General features: G+C 38.6%; 2 pseudogenes; both read left to right on the top strand.

The window, feature by feature from the left end:
* The first annotated feature begins 208 nt into the window (after positions 1–208).
* LOC130037481 (coiled-coil and C2 domain-containing protein 1A-like) overlaps positions 209–13,163 on the top strand; it is a 37,131-nt pseudogene continuing 24,176 nt past the window's right edge.
* LOC130038016 (uncharacterized) lies at positions 5,675–5,834 on the top strand (annotated as a pseudogene).

Here is a 13,163-nt window from a genome sequence, read left to right as displayed (position 1 = left end):
TTTAAGGCCAAACATTCTTCCAAACACCAGCATTTCCTTGGAGTTTATTGATTAAGTAGTTTCCAAACACTAGACAAGTGCTGATATGTTGTTACCTAATATTATCTCTCATCTGTTTGCTGCATCTTAATGGGCAGTGACTGAGAAGAGTCCCGTGTTCTGGTGTCTGCTCTGAGAAAAGATTTAGGGTATAGAGTAAGGAGGAATAATGAAGAGGGTGTGGCCTTCCAACAGATGTCATTCTGTTCAGATGCTGAAACAGACACAGAGGCCAACCGAAGGCTGGTCTCGGTGTCTGGATGATGAGTATTACATAAGTGCAATTTTACTTTCTGCGTTAATCTTTGCTGAGGTAATTGCCTGCATTCTATTTTCAGTGTGTTGTTGGCAATGCTGCATGGCCTACTGACAGTTGTTCAATAAAAATAGAGATCATACTCATGAGGAAAGTTGCAATATTCACACGTGGCCAATGTTCTGTTTCTATGAGCCATGATATTCTGTTCCTCAAGAGTTAAATGGGGACTTGCTAGTGAGTTTTATCAAAATTCAAGACTGATTTGTTTTACAGATGTACCAAGGTATTTCCAGTACACTGTTCTGTAGTCTTGAACCATGTAAGGATTTTGGCAAAAGGGACATAAGGGGATTTTTTTAAAGCAAGAAATGAAATTATTTTTGTTTTCACTCACCACATATACAAAACAAAACTCCAAATTACACAAAACCCAAAAGGAAAGGAAGGAAATGGAAAGGTAATAACTATCTTAGGATACCCTATTTCATAGGTACCAACAAAAAAAACCTCGAGTTTATTTCCTAAATATTTTTCTAAAGGTCTATACATATGAGTCACTTTAAACACCTTACTATTATTTTGGCTCAAAACATTATTATTTCTTACTTAAGTCCACAATAATCCTCCAAAAATGTACCAGTGTCCCACTTCTTTTCTTATCTTTCTTTCCTGTTTAGCACAACTGCTGAATTTTGGCCTCCAAATGTGATTGTAGCTAGTTTTAATCAAAAGTCTTTAGTGATTCAGAATAAAACATTAACCTTACTGTACAACTTACAAGTCTCATAATAATCCATTCACCTATTCACTACTCAGACCTTCTGCTATTTTGTTTCTTCTGTGGTTCAACTACCCAAGTTCTAGATTCACAATACCCTGTTGTTCTCACTGAGATACTGTTTCTAAACTCCAACTCATGCTGCAAGTTTCTTTTAGGTGTGTCTCATCTAATGTCATCACAAATAACTTTTCCAGGTATAATAAAGGGCTCTTTATTCCCTGTTCTCAATAATCCATGGACCTACTTTCAATATAGGAATAATAAAACTGGCATTGTTGTATACAAGTTTGATCACTTAAAGACCAAGAAAATGTAATGGTTCTTCAACTGTCTAACAGAAAAAGCAGGTAAAGGTTCTCAATAAATGTCTATTCGTTAAGAACTTAAATTATAACAGGCTTTGCGATTGTAGTGTTGGAGAGGGTGTGGTGAGTCAGGAATGGATTGTATTACCTGAAGATGGGAGAATACTAAAAGTGGCAAGAGAATAAGATATTACTAATAAAAATTATAAATATTTAAAATAAAGTTGGCCACAAATACTTTAGTCTTTGGTAGGCTTTAATAGATCATGAAACAAGTTTCTGTATATATTTATAGCCACCTCCACAAACACAAAAGCTTTTTCTTATAACATAGTAAGGAAACAACAAATGACCAAAGGCATCAGAACTAGAGCTTACCTAGGTTTATGTGCGTGCTTGTGTGTGTGTGTTTGTGTGAGAAAGAGACAGAGAGAGAGAGAGAGAGCATACAGGAAGGGTCCTTGGAATATTGGTAGAGAAAATTGGGCACTTTGGTGAGTATGGTCTTGGAATATATGCATTAAATTATCATTAATAGTAATGTAAATCATATGCCTTTATAACAATTGGGAAATGTAAAAATCATGAAAGTGCAAGTATATTAATGGTAAGATTAATGAAATAATTTTTCTTCCCAGTGGCTCCTACTCTCTTTGAGGATTGTAAGGTTTTGGAGTCCTTACTACTAGATCCTCCTGCTATATTTGAGAAAGAACAATTGAAATACTGAATCATAGAATATAGATGTTACAAATAAGGATAAAAATAAGGAAAATTTCAATCACTCTTCATGATCTGCAGAGATATTGAAATGTGGTAAGTTGTATCCACAGAAAAAAATTATTCCAAATTCTTTTTAACATTGATTCTTTGATTTTAATGGAGAGTTTAAGGAGACAAATGTTGGAGAGGAAAATATAGTGAGGCTTTAAAACTATACTATGGTGTTAATATTTTATCATGAAAGACATGGGAGACTATTAAATGTGTTTGTAAAAGCTTAATCACTTAATCCCCATTATTCATCGATTTATTCGAGCGGGTGCCAGTAACGTCTCCATTCATCCCGGTTGCGTGCTAGCATAGCCCAATGGTATCTGTTCGTTCTAGGAACATGCAGAGCCTCAAACTGATCATTTAGGGTCTTGACGAAGAAGTCTGACCATCTTATAGGTGGGCATCCACGTGATCTTTTGATGTCCCGTGGAATCCAATCAGTAATGGCTCTAGTCCAGCGGTTGTCTGTAAACCTCATTACATGTCCAGCCCATCTGATTTTTGATGTCTTGGCAAATGAGACAGCGTCCCTGATTCTTGAGCGTTGACGAAGATCAGAACTCCGGATTCTATCTCTCATTTGAGTGAATCGTGATATTCCAAGCATAGTTCTTTCGATTCCTCTTTGAGAGACCCGAATAGCGTTCTCATCCTGTTTTCATAGGGTCCAGGTCTCTGAGGCATACGTTAATGCAGGAAGAATAGTGGAATCAAATAGATGTGCTCGTAGCTGGAGGTTCTTTGTCCTTTTAGTTATTTCTTCAATGCTCTTGATGGCATTCCAAGCCGCTCTCTTCCTCCTGCACAACTCAGGTGCCAGGTCATTCATCATGGTGATTTCTCGACCTAGGTATATATAACTGTTGCATTCGGAGATGGTGGTTCCGTTGAGAGCAAATGGAGCGTCAGGAACAAGGCTGTTTCTCATAAACATTGTCTTCGTAAGATTCAACTGTAGTCCGACCTTTCCTCATTCACGGTCAAAGTCGTTCAGCATTTGAGCCGCTGGGCTGATGTTTGGTGTTATTAGAACGATGTCATCAGCAAAGCGGAGGTGGTGTAGTTGCCGACCATCTATCTTCACTCCCATGTTTTCCCATTCCAGTCGTCGCATGATGTTCTCGAGGGTGGCACTGAAGAGTTTTGGTGAAATGGTATCACCCTGCCGAACCCCTCTCTTGATATGGATGATTACTTCTTTGTAGAATGGTGAGATCTTGGTAGTGAATCCGCAATAGAGCTCATGAAGGATCCTGATGTATTGAGTTTGTACGCCCTGATTGGCTAGGGCTTCCATGACCACTTCCGTCTCAACAGAATCAAAGGCCTTCTTTAAATCAATGAACGTTAGACAGAGCGGCATCTTGAACTCCCGAGAAACCTCAATGAGCTTAGTAATCGTGTGGATATGGTCGATGGTACTGAATCCTTTTCGGAATCCAGCTTGTTCACATGGTTGTCCTTCATCTAGTGTTCTGCTAATCCTATTCAGGATGACTCGAATGAATAGTTTGTAGATGACAGACAATAGGCAGATTGGGCGATAGTTGCCAATGTCGTGGATGTCTCCTTTCTTGTATAGTAGTACAGTCCTGCTGGTTTTCCATTGGGATGGAACCTTGCATTCAGACAGGTAGCGTGTGAAGAGTCGAGCCAATGTATTGATGAGTACTGATGGTAAGTTCTTCAGGTGTTCAGGTCTGATCTTGTCTGGGCCAGGTGCTCTTTGTTTCTTTACCGACGAGATGGCATGTTGGATTTCGGAAGGGAGAACATTGGGAACGACATATCCATCATGTGGTATGTGGTATGTGGGCAAGTGGATGTGGCTATTAAAGAGATCTGAGTAGAAGTCATGAATAATCTTCTCCATTGCCCTTCTGGAAGATGTGATAGATCCATCGTGATGTCGGAGGGCAGTCATCTTGGTTTTGTAGTTGGTGAAGGACAGGCGGGCATTACTAATGTTTTTCCCAGCTTCTGCTGCATCTACCAGTACTGCTGCTCTCCTGTTTTTGAGGTCATCCTTGATGGCTTCTCTGCACTGTTTTGCCAGTTCGGATGTCCGCTTGTGGTTGCCTGAGGCATGTGCCAAGCCACGTTGGCGAATAAGTTCAAGAGTGTTCGAAGAAAGACGGTTTTTTGTGGTTATCTCTCCCTTGGCATTCCTTGCACAATCATGGAGGTGCTGAATCATTCGATTGTATTCCTCATCAATGTTGTCAATGACGGCATCTTCCCATGTTGTCGCAATAGAGCCAAAGAGCTCCCAGTTGGTGGTTGTTCTGGGAGTCCTCTTCTTAAACCTTACATTCCTTTCTCCTCGTTCTGTGAGGTAGAATTTTGCACGAAGAAGACGGTGGTCTGATCCCGTTTGGAATTTTGGGACAACAGCAACATCGGTTAGGCAAAACCGCCAATTGAATATGATGTGGTCTATTTCATTGTGGAACCATCCATCGGGAGACTCCCATGTCCAACGTTTAGATTCAGCCTTTTGGAATTGTGAGTTACCATGGAAGGTTTTGGTTGACATGATGAACTCAGACAGTCTGTCACCCTGTTCGTTCCATTCCAGGCCATGGGTTCCGATGTGGAGTTCATCGACTGATCTTCTTGGTCCTATCTTGGCATTAAAATCACCGACAATGGTCTTGTAGAAGGTGTGATCTTCTTTATAGAACTTCTCCAGCTCCATGTAGAATTTCTCAGTTTCTCTTTCACCATAACTGGGTGTTGGTGCATAGACAACAAAGATAGAAACTGCCGGTAGTGAGCCACATTTATTCAAGTGTAATCGTCCAATTCGGGTTGTTAGACATTCGAATGAATCAATGCTCGTGACTAAGTTTGTGTTGACAAGGATACCGACACCACCGACGCCTCTTTTATCACATGTTCCAAGGAACAGTTCTTCTCCAGTGTCGAAAACAGCATGATGGGATTGATGTCTTCTCGTTTCGGTCAGACCAATGATGTCGTACTTGATCTTTCGCGCTTGTACCATAAGGTCTTCAATGGATGCAGCAGATGCCAGCATACGAGCATTAAAAGTACAGACAATCATTTTTGTTTTTCTGCGTTTTGGCAGCCTATGTCTGCCTTGGTGTTTTATCAGCCTCTCCTTCCATATCCTTCTCGACTCTGCATATTCAGGGTTAGGGAAATGAGATATACCACAGTGATATTTACAAGCAAAAATTCTGTGACTACTGTATGCAGAATGATGGGAGGAGTGATTGGAAGAAAGGGAATAGAGATGTTAATAAGACTGTAATGTAATATGAAGTTCCAATGTTCTGATTCAAGACAATTTAAACTAGGTTGTAAGACATGGGCCAATTTAGAACATAGTTCTAAGGTGCATTTTAGAGGCTGATATTATAAAAGTGACTTATGCTACGGCAGATTCCAGTGTGCAAACCTCCATGTTCTAACTCCATGGAATAGGTAGGGGTTGGGAGAATATTCCTAATTTGGTGTTTTTGGGGTTATGGAATCTAGCTCACTCTCAGCTTTACGCAGTGACAGTATCATAGCCAGTGAGGTTTATCTAAAGCATGATTATTGCTAATTGAAAACTATCCCAGCTCCACTACGGTAGGTGAAATCAACAGTCTAACCAAACTATTATTCTCATCCTCACCATTCTTCTGACTCCATGCTACAGAGATCTAATTTATAGAATTCCTCATAGTTAAGAATGATTATCATGTACCAAAGTTTCTTTAACCAATCATCTGTTCTTGGGCACTTGGGTTTTTTCCAGATTTTGGCTATTGTAAACAGTGCAGCAATGAACAGACGAGTGCAGATGTCATTTCTACTATACTTTTTTTGCCCTTCCTGGATATATTTCCAGAAGTGGTATTGCTGGGTCAAATGAAAGCTTAATTTCTAATTTTTTGAGAATCGTCCATACTGTTTTCCAAAAGGGCTGAAACAGTCGGCATTCCTACCAACAGTGAAGGAAAGTCCCTTTCTCCACACATCTGCCCCAACACCGGTTGCTTATGTTCTTTTGAATGTGGGCCAGTCTCTGTGGTGTGAGGTGATATCTCATTGTTGTTTTGATATGAATCTCCATGATGATTAGTGATGTAGAGCATTTTCTCATGTGTCTTTTAGCCATTCGGATTTCTTCTTTGAGAAAATTTCTGTTCATTTCATCACCCCATTTTTTGATGGGGTTGGATATTTTCTTCTTGTGGAGTTCAACAAGTGCTTTGTACATACTTGATATCAACCCCTTATCAGATGGTATTGGGTGAATATCCTTTCCTATTTTGTAGACTGTCTTTGTATTTTGGTCACTGTTTCTTTTGAGGTGCACAGTGGAATACTATGCAGCTGTTAGAAAAGATGAAGTCATGAAATTTGAATATAAGTGGATCTACATGGAAAGTATCATGTTAAGTGAAATGAGTCAAAAAGAGAGGGACAGGCAGAGAAAGATTGTACTCTTCTGTGGAATATAAAGTAACAGAAAGGGAGATTACCTCCTAGGGGTAGTAGGGATAAGGACCGGGATGTCTGCTCCAAGACTTGGAAACTGGCCTCACATGCTGGGGGAAAAGGCAGCTCAGATAGAGAAGGGAACACCAAGTAAAGGATGTTTGGAGGACTCATTTGGGTTGAAAGGTGTGTGCCGAAAATAGACTATAGACCAAACATGATGGACACTCATTACCTTTATTGCCAACTACAACAGCCAAAAGGAGAGAGAACAAAGGGGAATGCCCTGACACAGAGGTGGAGTGGGGGAAGATTGGTTGGGGGTGGTGGGAAGGATATTGGTAACATTGGTGGAGGAGAATGGGCACTGGTGGAGGGATGGGTAAGCAATTATTGTATGACTGAAATATGAAAGTTCTTAAGTTTGTAACTATACCTCACGGTGATTCACTAATAAAAATATTTTAAAAAGAAGAATGATTATCATACATAATTTCAGTCAATGGAATCTAAAGAGGAACTTATAGCTGGATATTCTTACAGGATCTTGCTATCAAAACAATCACAAGAAAACACAATCTCTTTTCTTCCACTAGCCTGACCTAAATCTAAGCCATCCTGGAGTATGAAGGGAAAATATAAGCCAGGATGCTGAGAACATGAGAAAATAAAAATTATAATATTCATAAGGAGGAAGAGAGCGGCTTGGAATGCCTTCAAGAGCACTGAAGAAATAACTAAAAGGACAAAGAACCTCCAACTACGAGCACATCTCTTTGATTCCACTATTCTTCCTGCATTAACATATGCCTCAGAGACCTGGACCCTACGAAAACAGGATGAGAACACTATTCGGGTCTCTCAAAGAGGAATCGAAAGAACTATGCTTGGAATATCACGATTCACTCAAATGAGAGATAGAATCCGGAGTTCTGATCTTCGTCAACGCTCAAGAATCAGAGACGCTGTCTCATTTGCCAAGACATCAAAAATCAGATGGGCTGGACATGTAATGAGGTTTACAGACAACCGCTGGACTAGAGCCATTACTGATTGGATTCCACGAGACATCAAAAGATCACGTGGACGCCCACCTATAAGATGGTCAGACTTCTTCGTCAAGACCCTAAATGATCGGTTTGAGGCTCTACATGTTCCTAAAACGAACAGATACCATTGGGCTACGCTAGCACGCAACCGTGATGAATGGAGACGTTACTGGCACCCGCTCGAATAAATCGATGAATAACGGGGATTAAGTGATTAAGTGATTAAGAATATTCATAAACATCTGACCCATGTAACCTTATCAGTTCCTTGACTGGCACTATGTCCTCATGATTTTTTTATTCCTCTTTCTGCCTAGCATTAAGACCCATGAACATCATACTAAATCTTGTGGACTAAAATAATAAAAAATGTAATCATTATTTTTTAATCCCTCTGGACCGTGACAAATGCATAACCATAAATAAGTATATATAATTATCTGGTATGTTATCATTTGTCTTGGCCTATAAATGTATTGTTTCTTTATTCAACCACTTTCCACATAAAACCTTACTCAGCTGATCTCTTGAGTGATAAGATGCTCAATAAATTTAGACTTATCCTATTAGACTATATCATTGTTAGATATCAAGATTAAATTCTTTGGTATCACTGGAATAAGGAAAGTCATTTTAAAGTGACTTCTGAAAAAGTCACCAAGTCCAGTTCTCGGGGCCTAAACTGTTACATTTAAAGTAATAAACGCCAAGGAACAATTTAGCATCTAGTATGATGGCAGAGGCTAAACTGTTAGAATAAATATAGAAAATTGATTCAAATTTTTTATTTAATAGAAAGCAACCATAGATTTCACATAGTACAAACCTTTTGTATAGGCCAATGAAATAATAAGACATACTGACAGACACAGAAAAAGTTGTACACACTCTTCGTGTGTGTTTGTGTGTGTGTGTACATCAGTTTGAAACAATGTGATTAGACTTTTCATTGTCTCTAATTTTGTAAGCATAATTTTATAGTTTATGAAGTCCAGTATATATCTCAGCTGACTTGATTCCTGACAAAACAACAGGCCTCGTAGGTGAGCGAAGTGGATGCCAATATTAAAGCTAAAGAGATGTTGACACTGGTCCCAAATCTACTTTGGTAAGAGGTGAATCAAGCTCAGATTCATTTCTCCAAAGGAGTAGCACCCTTTGATTGTGAGCATTTCTCACCATCAAATTTCACGGTGGGTAAGAAAACACAGTCAGTTTATTTAGAGGAAACTGTTTCACAAAATTCTTGGGAGTTATGCAAGATATTTTAGGAGTGGTTGCTACTGAACTTTTCTGTTTCAATAATTTCATCTGTTTACTGATAGTTCTAACTGGGCAAGGGAGCAGATGGGATGTAGCAAAATACTCCCTAGCAGTGCCTGCTAGAATTCAATATTGTCAACTGAAAGCTAAACGTTATTGGACCAAATTGCCCAATAAGACCACAAAAATCCACACATGGACAGCTGTCATTATAAGTCCTCAATTGTCCTTTTCAAACAGGAAAATTGCAGAAACTATTTTAGAATCTGAGTGTGCCTGTAAACAATTTTTGTCTGCTCAGAGTATAGCCTAGCATGAGAGAATCAGTACCAAATGTGGCATGGGTATCTTTCTGCTCACAGAAGGAAAACTAAGTTTATGTTTACCTTACTATAGTATTTTGAGACCCCATTCATTAGAAATTGATTGGAAGTTAATTCTCCACTTCAAGAAGGAGTTGGTTAACCAATTTTTAGTTTCTAATGAGCTAACAAAGATCTTACTCATACTTATGACAAACACCCAGGGAAAAAATAGAGCTCAAAAAAGTTCAGTGGCTTATCTAAAGTTGCTCAATTAAGAGCAGAATTGAGACCAAAGTTTTGTTATCTCTCTAGCTATATATTAGCTATATTATTTTTATTTTTAACCTTTTATTTTTGAAGGAGGAGTGGCTCATAAGTGGTGTTCAGGGAGACTAAGGCCCAGTCCATATCATTCTCAGCCAACACAGCCAGCAGCTCAATAGGAAAGCCTGTGGATGCAGTACGGCTCAAGTTCTGTGGACCAATGCTCACAGGCCTTACCTGGTGGTGCTGTGGGTATCTCCAGCACTATACCTGGTGGCACTTGAGAGATTATCCTACACCATGTATTAAACTAGGTGTGTCGCATGCATAGCACACTGTACTATCTCCCTGGTCCCTCATTGCTACTTTTGTTGGCAGCCATGGTTCTCATCTGGTGGTGATTTGGGTTGCTCAGAAGCATTTCTACACACAACTAATTTTCTGTCCCCTATCTCTTTCCCTTCAATATTGATGCTTTGCACTGACCGGAGATCTCTCATTTGCTGGGCTATAATGGTTTTACATTTACTGCCAACCCCACTTTCTGTCTTGCTCTTTGTGCTCTAGCCCGGGTCTGTAGTATTCCTTCAAACTGTCAATTCTGTTTCTATTTCTGTGCCAGAGAGATAATACTGGGGTTAAGAATTTTACTTTGCATGTGGTTAACTCTACTCAATACTAAGCATCTAATATGGTTCTCCTAGTATCACCAGGAGTAATGCTAAACACAGCAGCAGGAGTAAGCCCTACGCACAACCAAGTATGCTCCAAAAAAAGGAAACAAAGGAAACTATATTTTCCCATGTTTCATCTCAATAATTTTCCACAAGGGTTTTCAGCCAGAAAAATCTCTCCTCTAAATATCTGCATGCTTTCCCCTCTCACTTCTTTTATGTTGATGCCAGGGTTCAAAGGTCATCAGAAAGATTATGGTCACAATCTTATTTAAATTATCACCTTTTCACTATGGAGATGTGTTGTGCTGCTCAATGCCTCTTCATTTTGTGTATCAATAGCTAATCTACTACTTTATATATTTACCAGTATATTTTGTATTCTTGAGTCTAACCATCAGAAAGTTAGTTTCAAGAATTTTGTCTATTTTACATATCTTTATAATTCCTAGATACAGAACCTTATACTTAGGAAAAAGTTCTAATTGTTATTTTAATAATTTGGTGACCTCAACTGTCTTTGAAAGCTATAAATAGACCAAGCTATTTTTCAAGATTTCTAGGAATCATAGAAGAGAAAAGGGAAGATTCCATTCTATCAAAAGTAGTCTTGTAACTAATAGTCTTATTAAGGGATGCAAAATTTCCTATTGTGCTTTCAATAAGATTGTGCTGATAATCTTAAATTGGTAAGTTTAATAGGAATTGGAGAAGTAGGAAAAACTCTCTCCCATTAACTTGAATGGGAGCTTGAGTATCTGATAAAACAAAAATTGCTTGAATCCTGGTTGCCATCTAGGAGGAAAACTGCTCCTCTCAAGGGAGAAGTCTGTGCTTAGAAAGACATGCTTACACAGTCCTAAAGTAGCAGAATCTGGCATTCTCTATAACTACACTTTTCTAAGCTTTTATTACCTCCTGCATCTCCTTTAGTCTATGGAATCATATGTCGTGGAGATAAAATGGAGCAAGAAATGTAGTGAAGCAAGTAGAAGAGTGCTGTGGGGAAGGAAACACCTATAATACTCATGGTGACCAGGACCTCCTAGAATCAACTTTAGCAGACTCACAGTACTAGTGAGGATTTCTGTGCAAGTGATTTATGGTGGACTGATCTCAAGAGGAAGAAAATGTAGAGAATGAATAATTAGTGGAATAAATCTAAACAAGGATGCAGTCAAAGCTGGAATCTAGCTTTAATCTGGCTATATGTGGAGCTCTAGAATGAGAAATGTATCCTGAAGCTGGTCCTCAATAAATCATGGGGACCTGCTGGCATATCTCTCCATCAACCACCTTCGGACCTTTGATTTTCAGAAACATGAATTATCACTCACTTTGTTGGGATTGACTATGAGCCCTGAGCAGTCAAGTACTATAGCAAATAGGAATGGGATGTCATTGTCAGGTCACAGACTTTGAATGAGGCAGCAACAGCATTTTTTTTCCAAGTCTGCTAAAGTTCAAAGAAACATGAGTCACAGTTGTTGCTCTTGTTGTTGTTGTTGTTGTTGTTGTTGTTGTTGTTGTTGTTGTTGTTGTTTTAAATACCCCCAAAATAATTTCTCTAGTATTACTTCTTAACACAGAATTACTTATAGTGACTTTGAGGAGCCTGTTTGATACCTTGAATTTCTCGCTGAAATTCTAGGAATGAAGGACAATGGTACTTGTAATACTGAATAATAACATCACTTTCTTCCTTTGAAATGCTTCAAGTTTTTTTTATAAAATGTCATTTTAACAATATTCAAAATACTAGAAGAGGTTAAAAATAGATGTTAAGATACCCAATAAATATTTATAGTCTACTTTATTTGCAACATTAATAAACAACTAAAACTATTTCAGAAAGCCCTTTGGAAATCTGATTTGTGTATGTGTGTAACTAACTTTGTTTAATAAATAATTGTGATGGCTGGACTGATAGTACAGCAGGTACGGTGTTTGCCTTGCATGCGGCTGACCGGGTTCGATTCCCAGCATCCCATATGGTCCCCCGAGCAATGCGAGGAGTAGTTCCTGAGTGCAGAGCCAGGAGTAACCCTTGCAAATTGCTGGGTGTGCCCAAAAAGCAAATAAATAAATAATTGTGTCTGATAAGAACCCTGTTCTAGCCCAGGGTTCTTATCTTCAGCACCATTCACATCTGAGGGAGAATAATTTTATATTATTTTGAGCATCATAGGAAGCTTGTCAGCATACCTGGCCTCTACCTTCTAGTTGTTAGTGACACATGTGCTCCATCTCTACCACTTCACATTGCCAAATGTCCCCTGAGAACCAAGTCAAAGGAACAAAAGTCATAGAAACTAAAGGTAATCTTCAGGGTTACAGAAGAGCCATACTCTGACAAAATGTTTTGAGGATCAACAAAGATCTAACCCTTGATTTTCTCATAGGTAAAGTAAGAGTGAAATTTATCTCACAGGACAACTGGAAATATTTAACGGATAAATATATATAAACAAAAATGACTCTGTTTTGCATTAGCACTTTTGTCTGGGTAGGTCACTTCTCTCAATTTTCTTTTGGTTAAGTATATTTTAAGATGTGGTTTTTATTCTTAGAGGCAGAATAGTAATTAAAGGACCCTTTTATGAGTGAAGACAGAAAACAGTTTAATTTCAAGGATTTAAAATTTACAAAGATAAAACAAATCCCTTCCAATTGGAAAGCATGTCCCTTCTATTTGTTCCTTATAATTCTTACTAGAAACTCCTTCAGAAAGGCAAACTGGAATATCAGTATGCATTGGAAATAATTAACATTTTATGACTGATTAAATGTGTATCAGAAAACTGTGCTAACCAACCACCTAAAGTATCTCCTGAATAGATACTACTATTTCCAACTTATAGGTGAGAAAAAGGAGGAAGGAGTGTTTGAGTAAGTTCCCCAAAATGAACAAAGAGAAAATCTGGAAATTATAGCAGTCTATTAGGAAGCAGAAGAGTCAAGCCAAAATCTCCAAAAGATAGTTGTTGTTTGG

Source organism: Sorex fumeus, unplaced genomic scaffold (assembly GCF_029834395.1).
Source record: "Sorex fumeus unplaced genomic scaffold, SorFum_2.1 ptg000072l, whole genome shotgun sequence".
Taxonomy (NCBI): domain Eukaryota; kingdom Metazoa; phylum Chordata; class Mammalia; order Eulipotyphla; family Soricidae; genus Sorex; species Sorex fumeus.
Note: the sequence above shows the minus strand (reverse complement) of the source record. Positions and strands in the feature narration are given on the sequence as shown.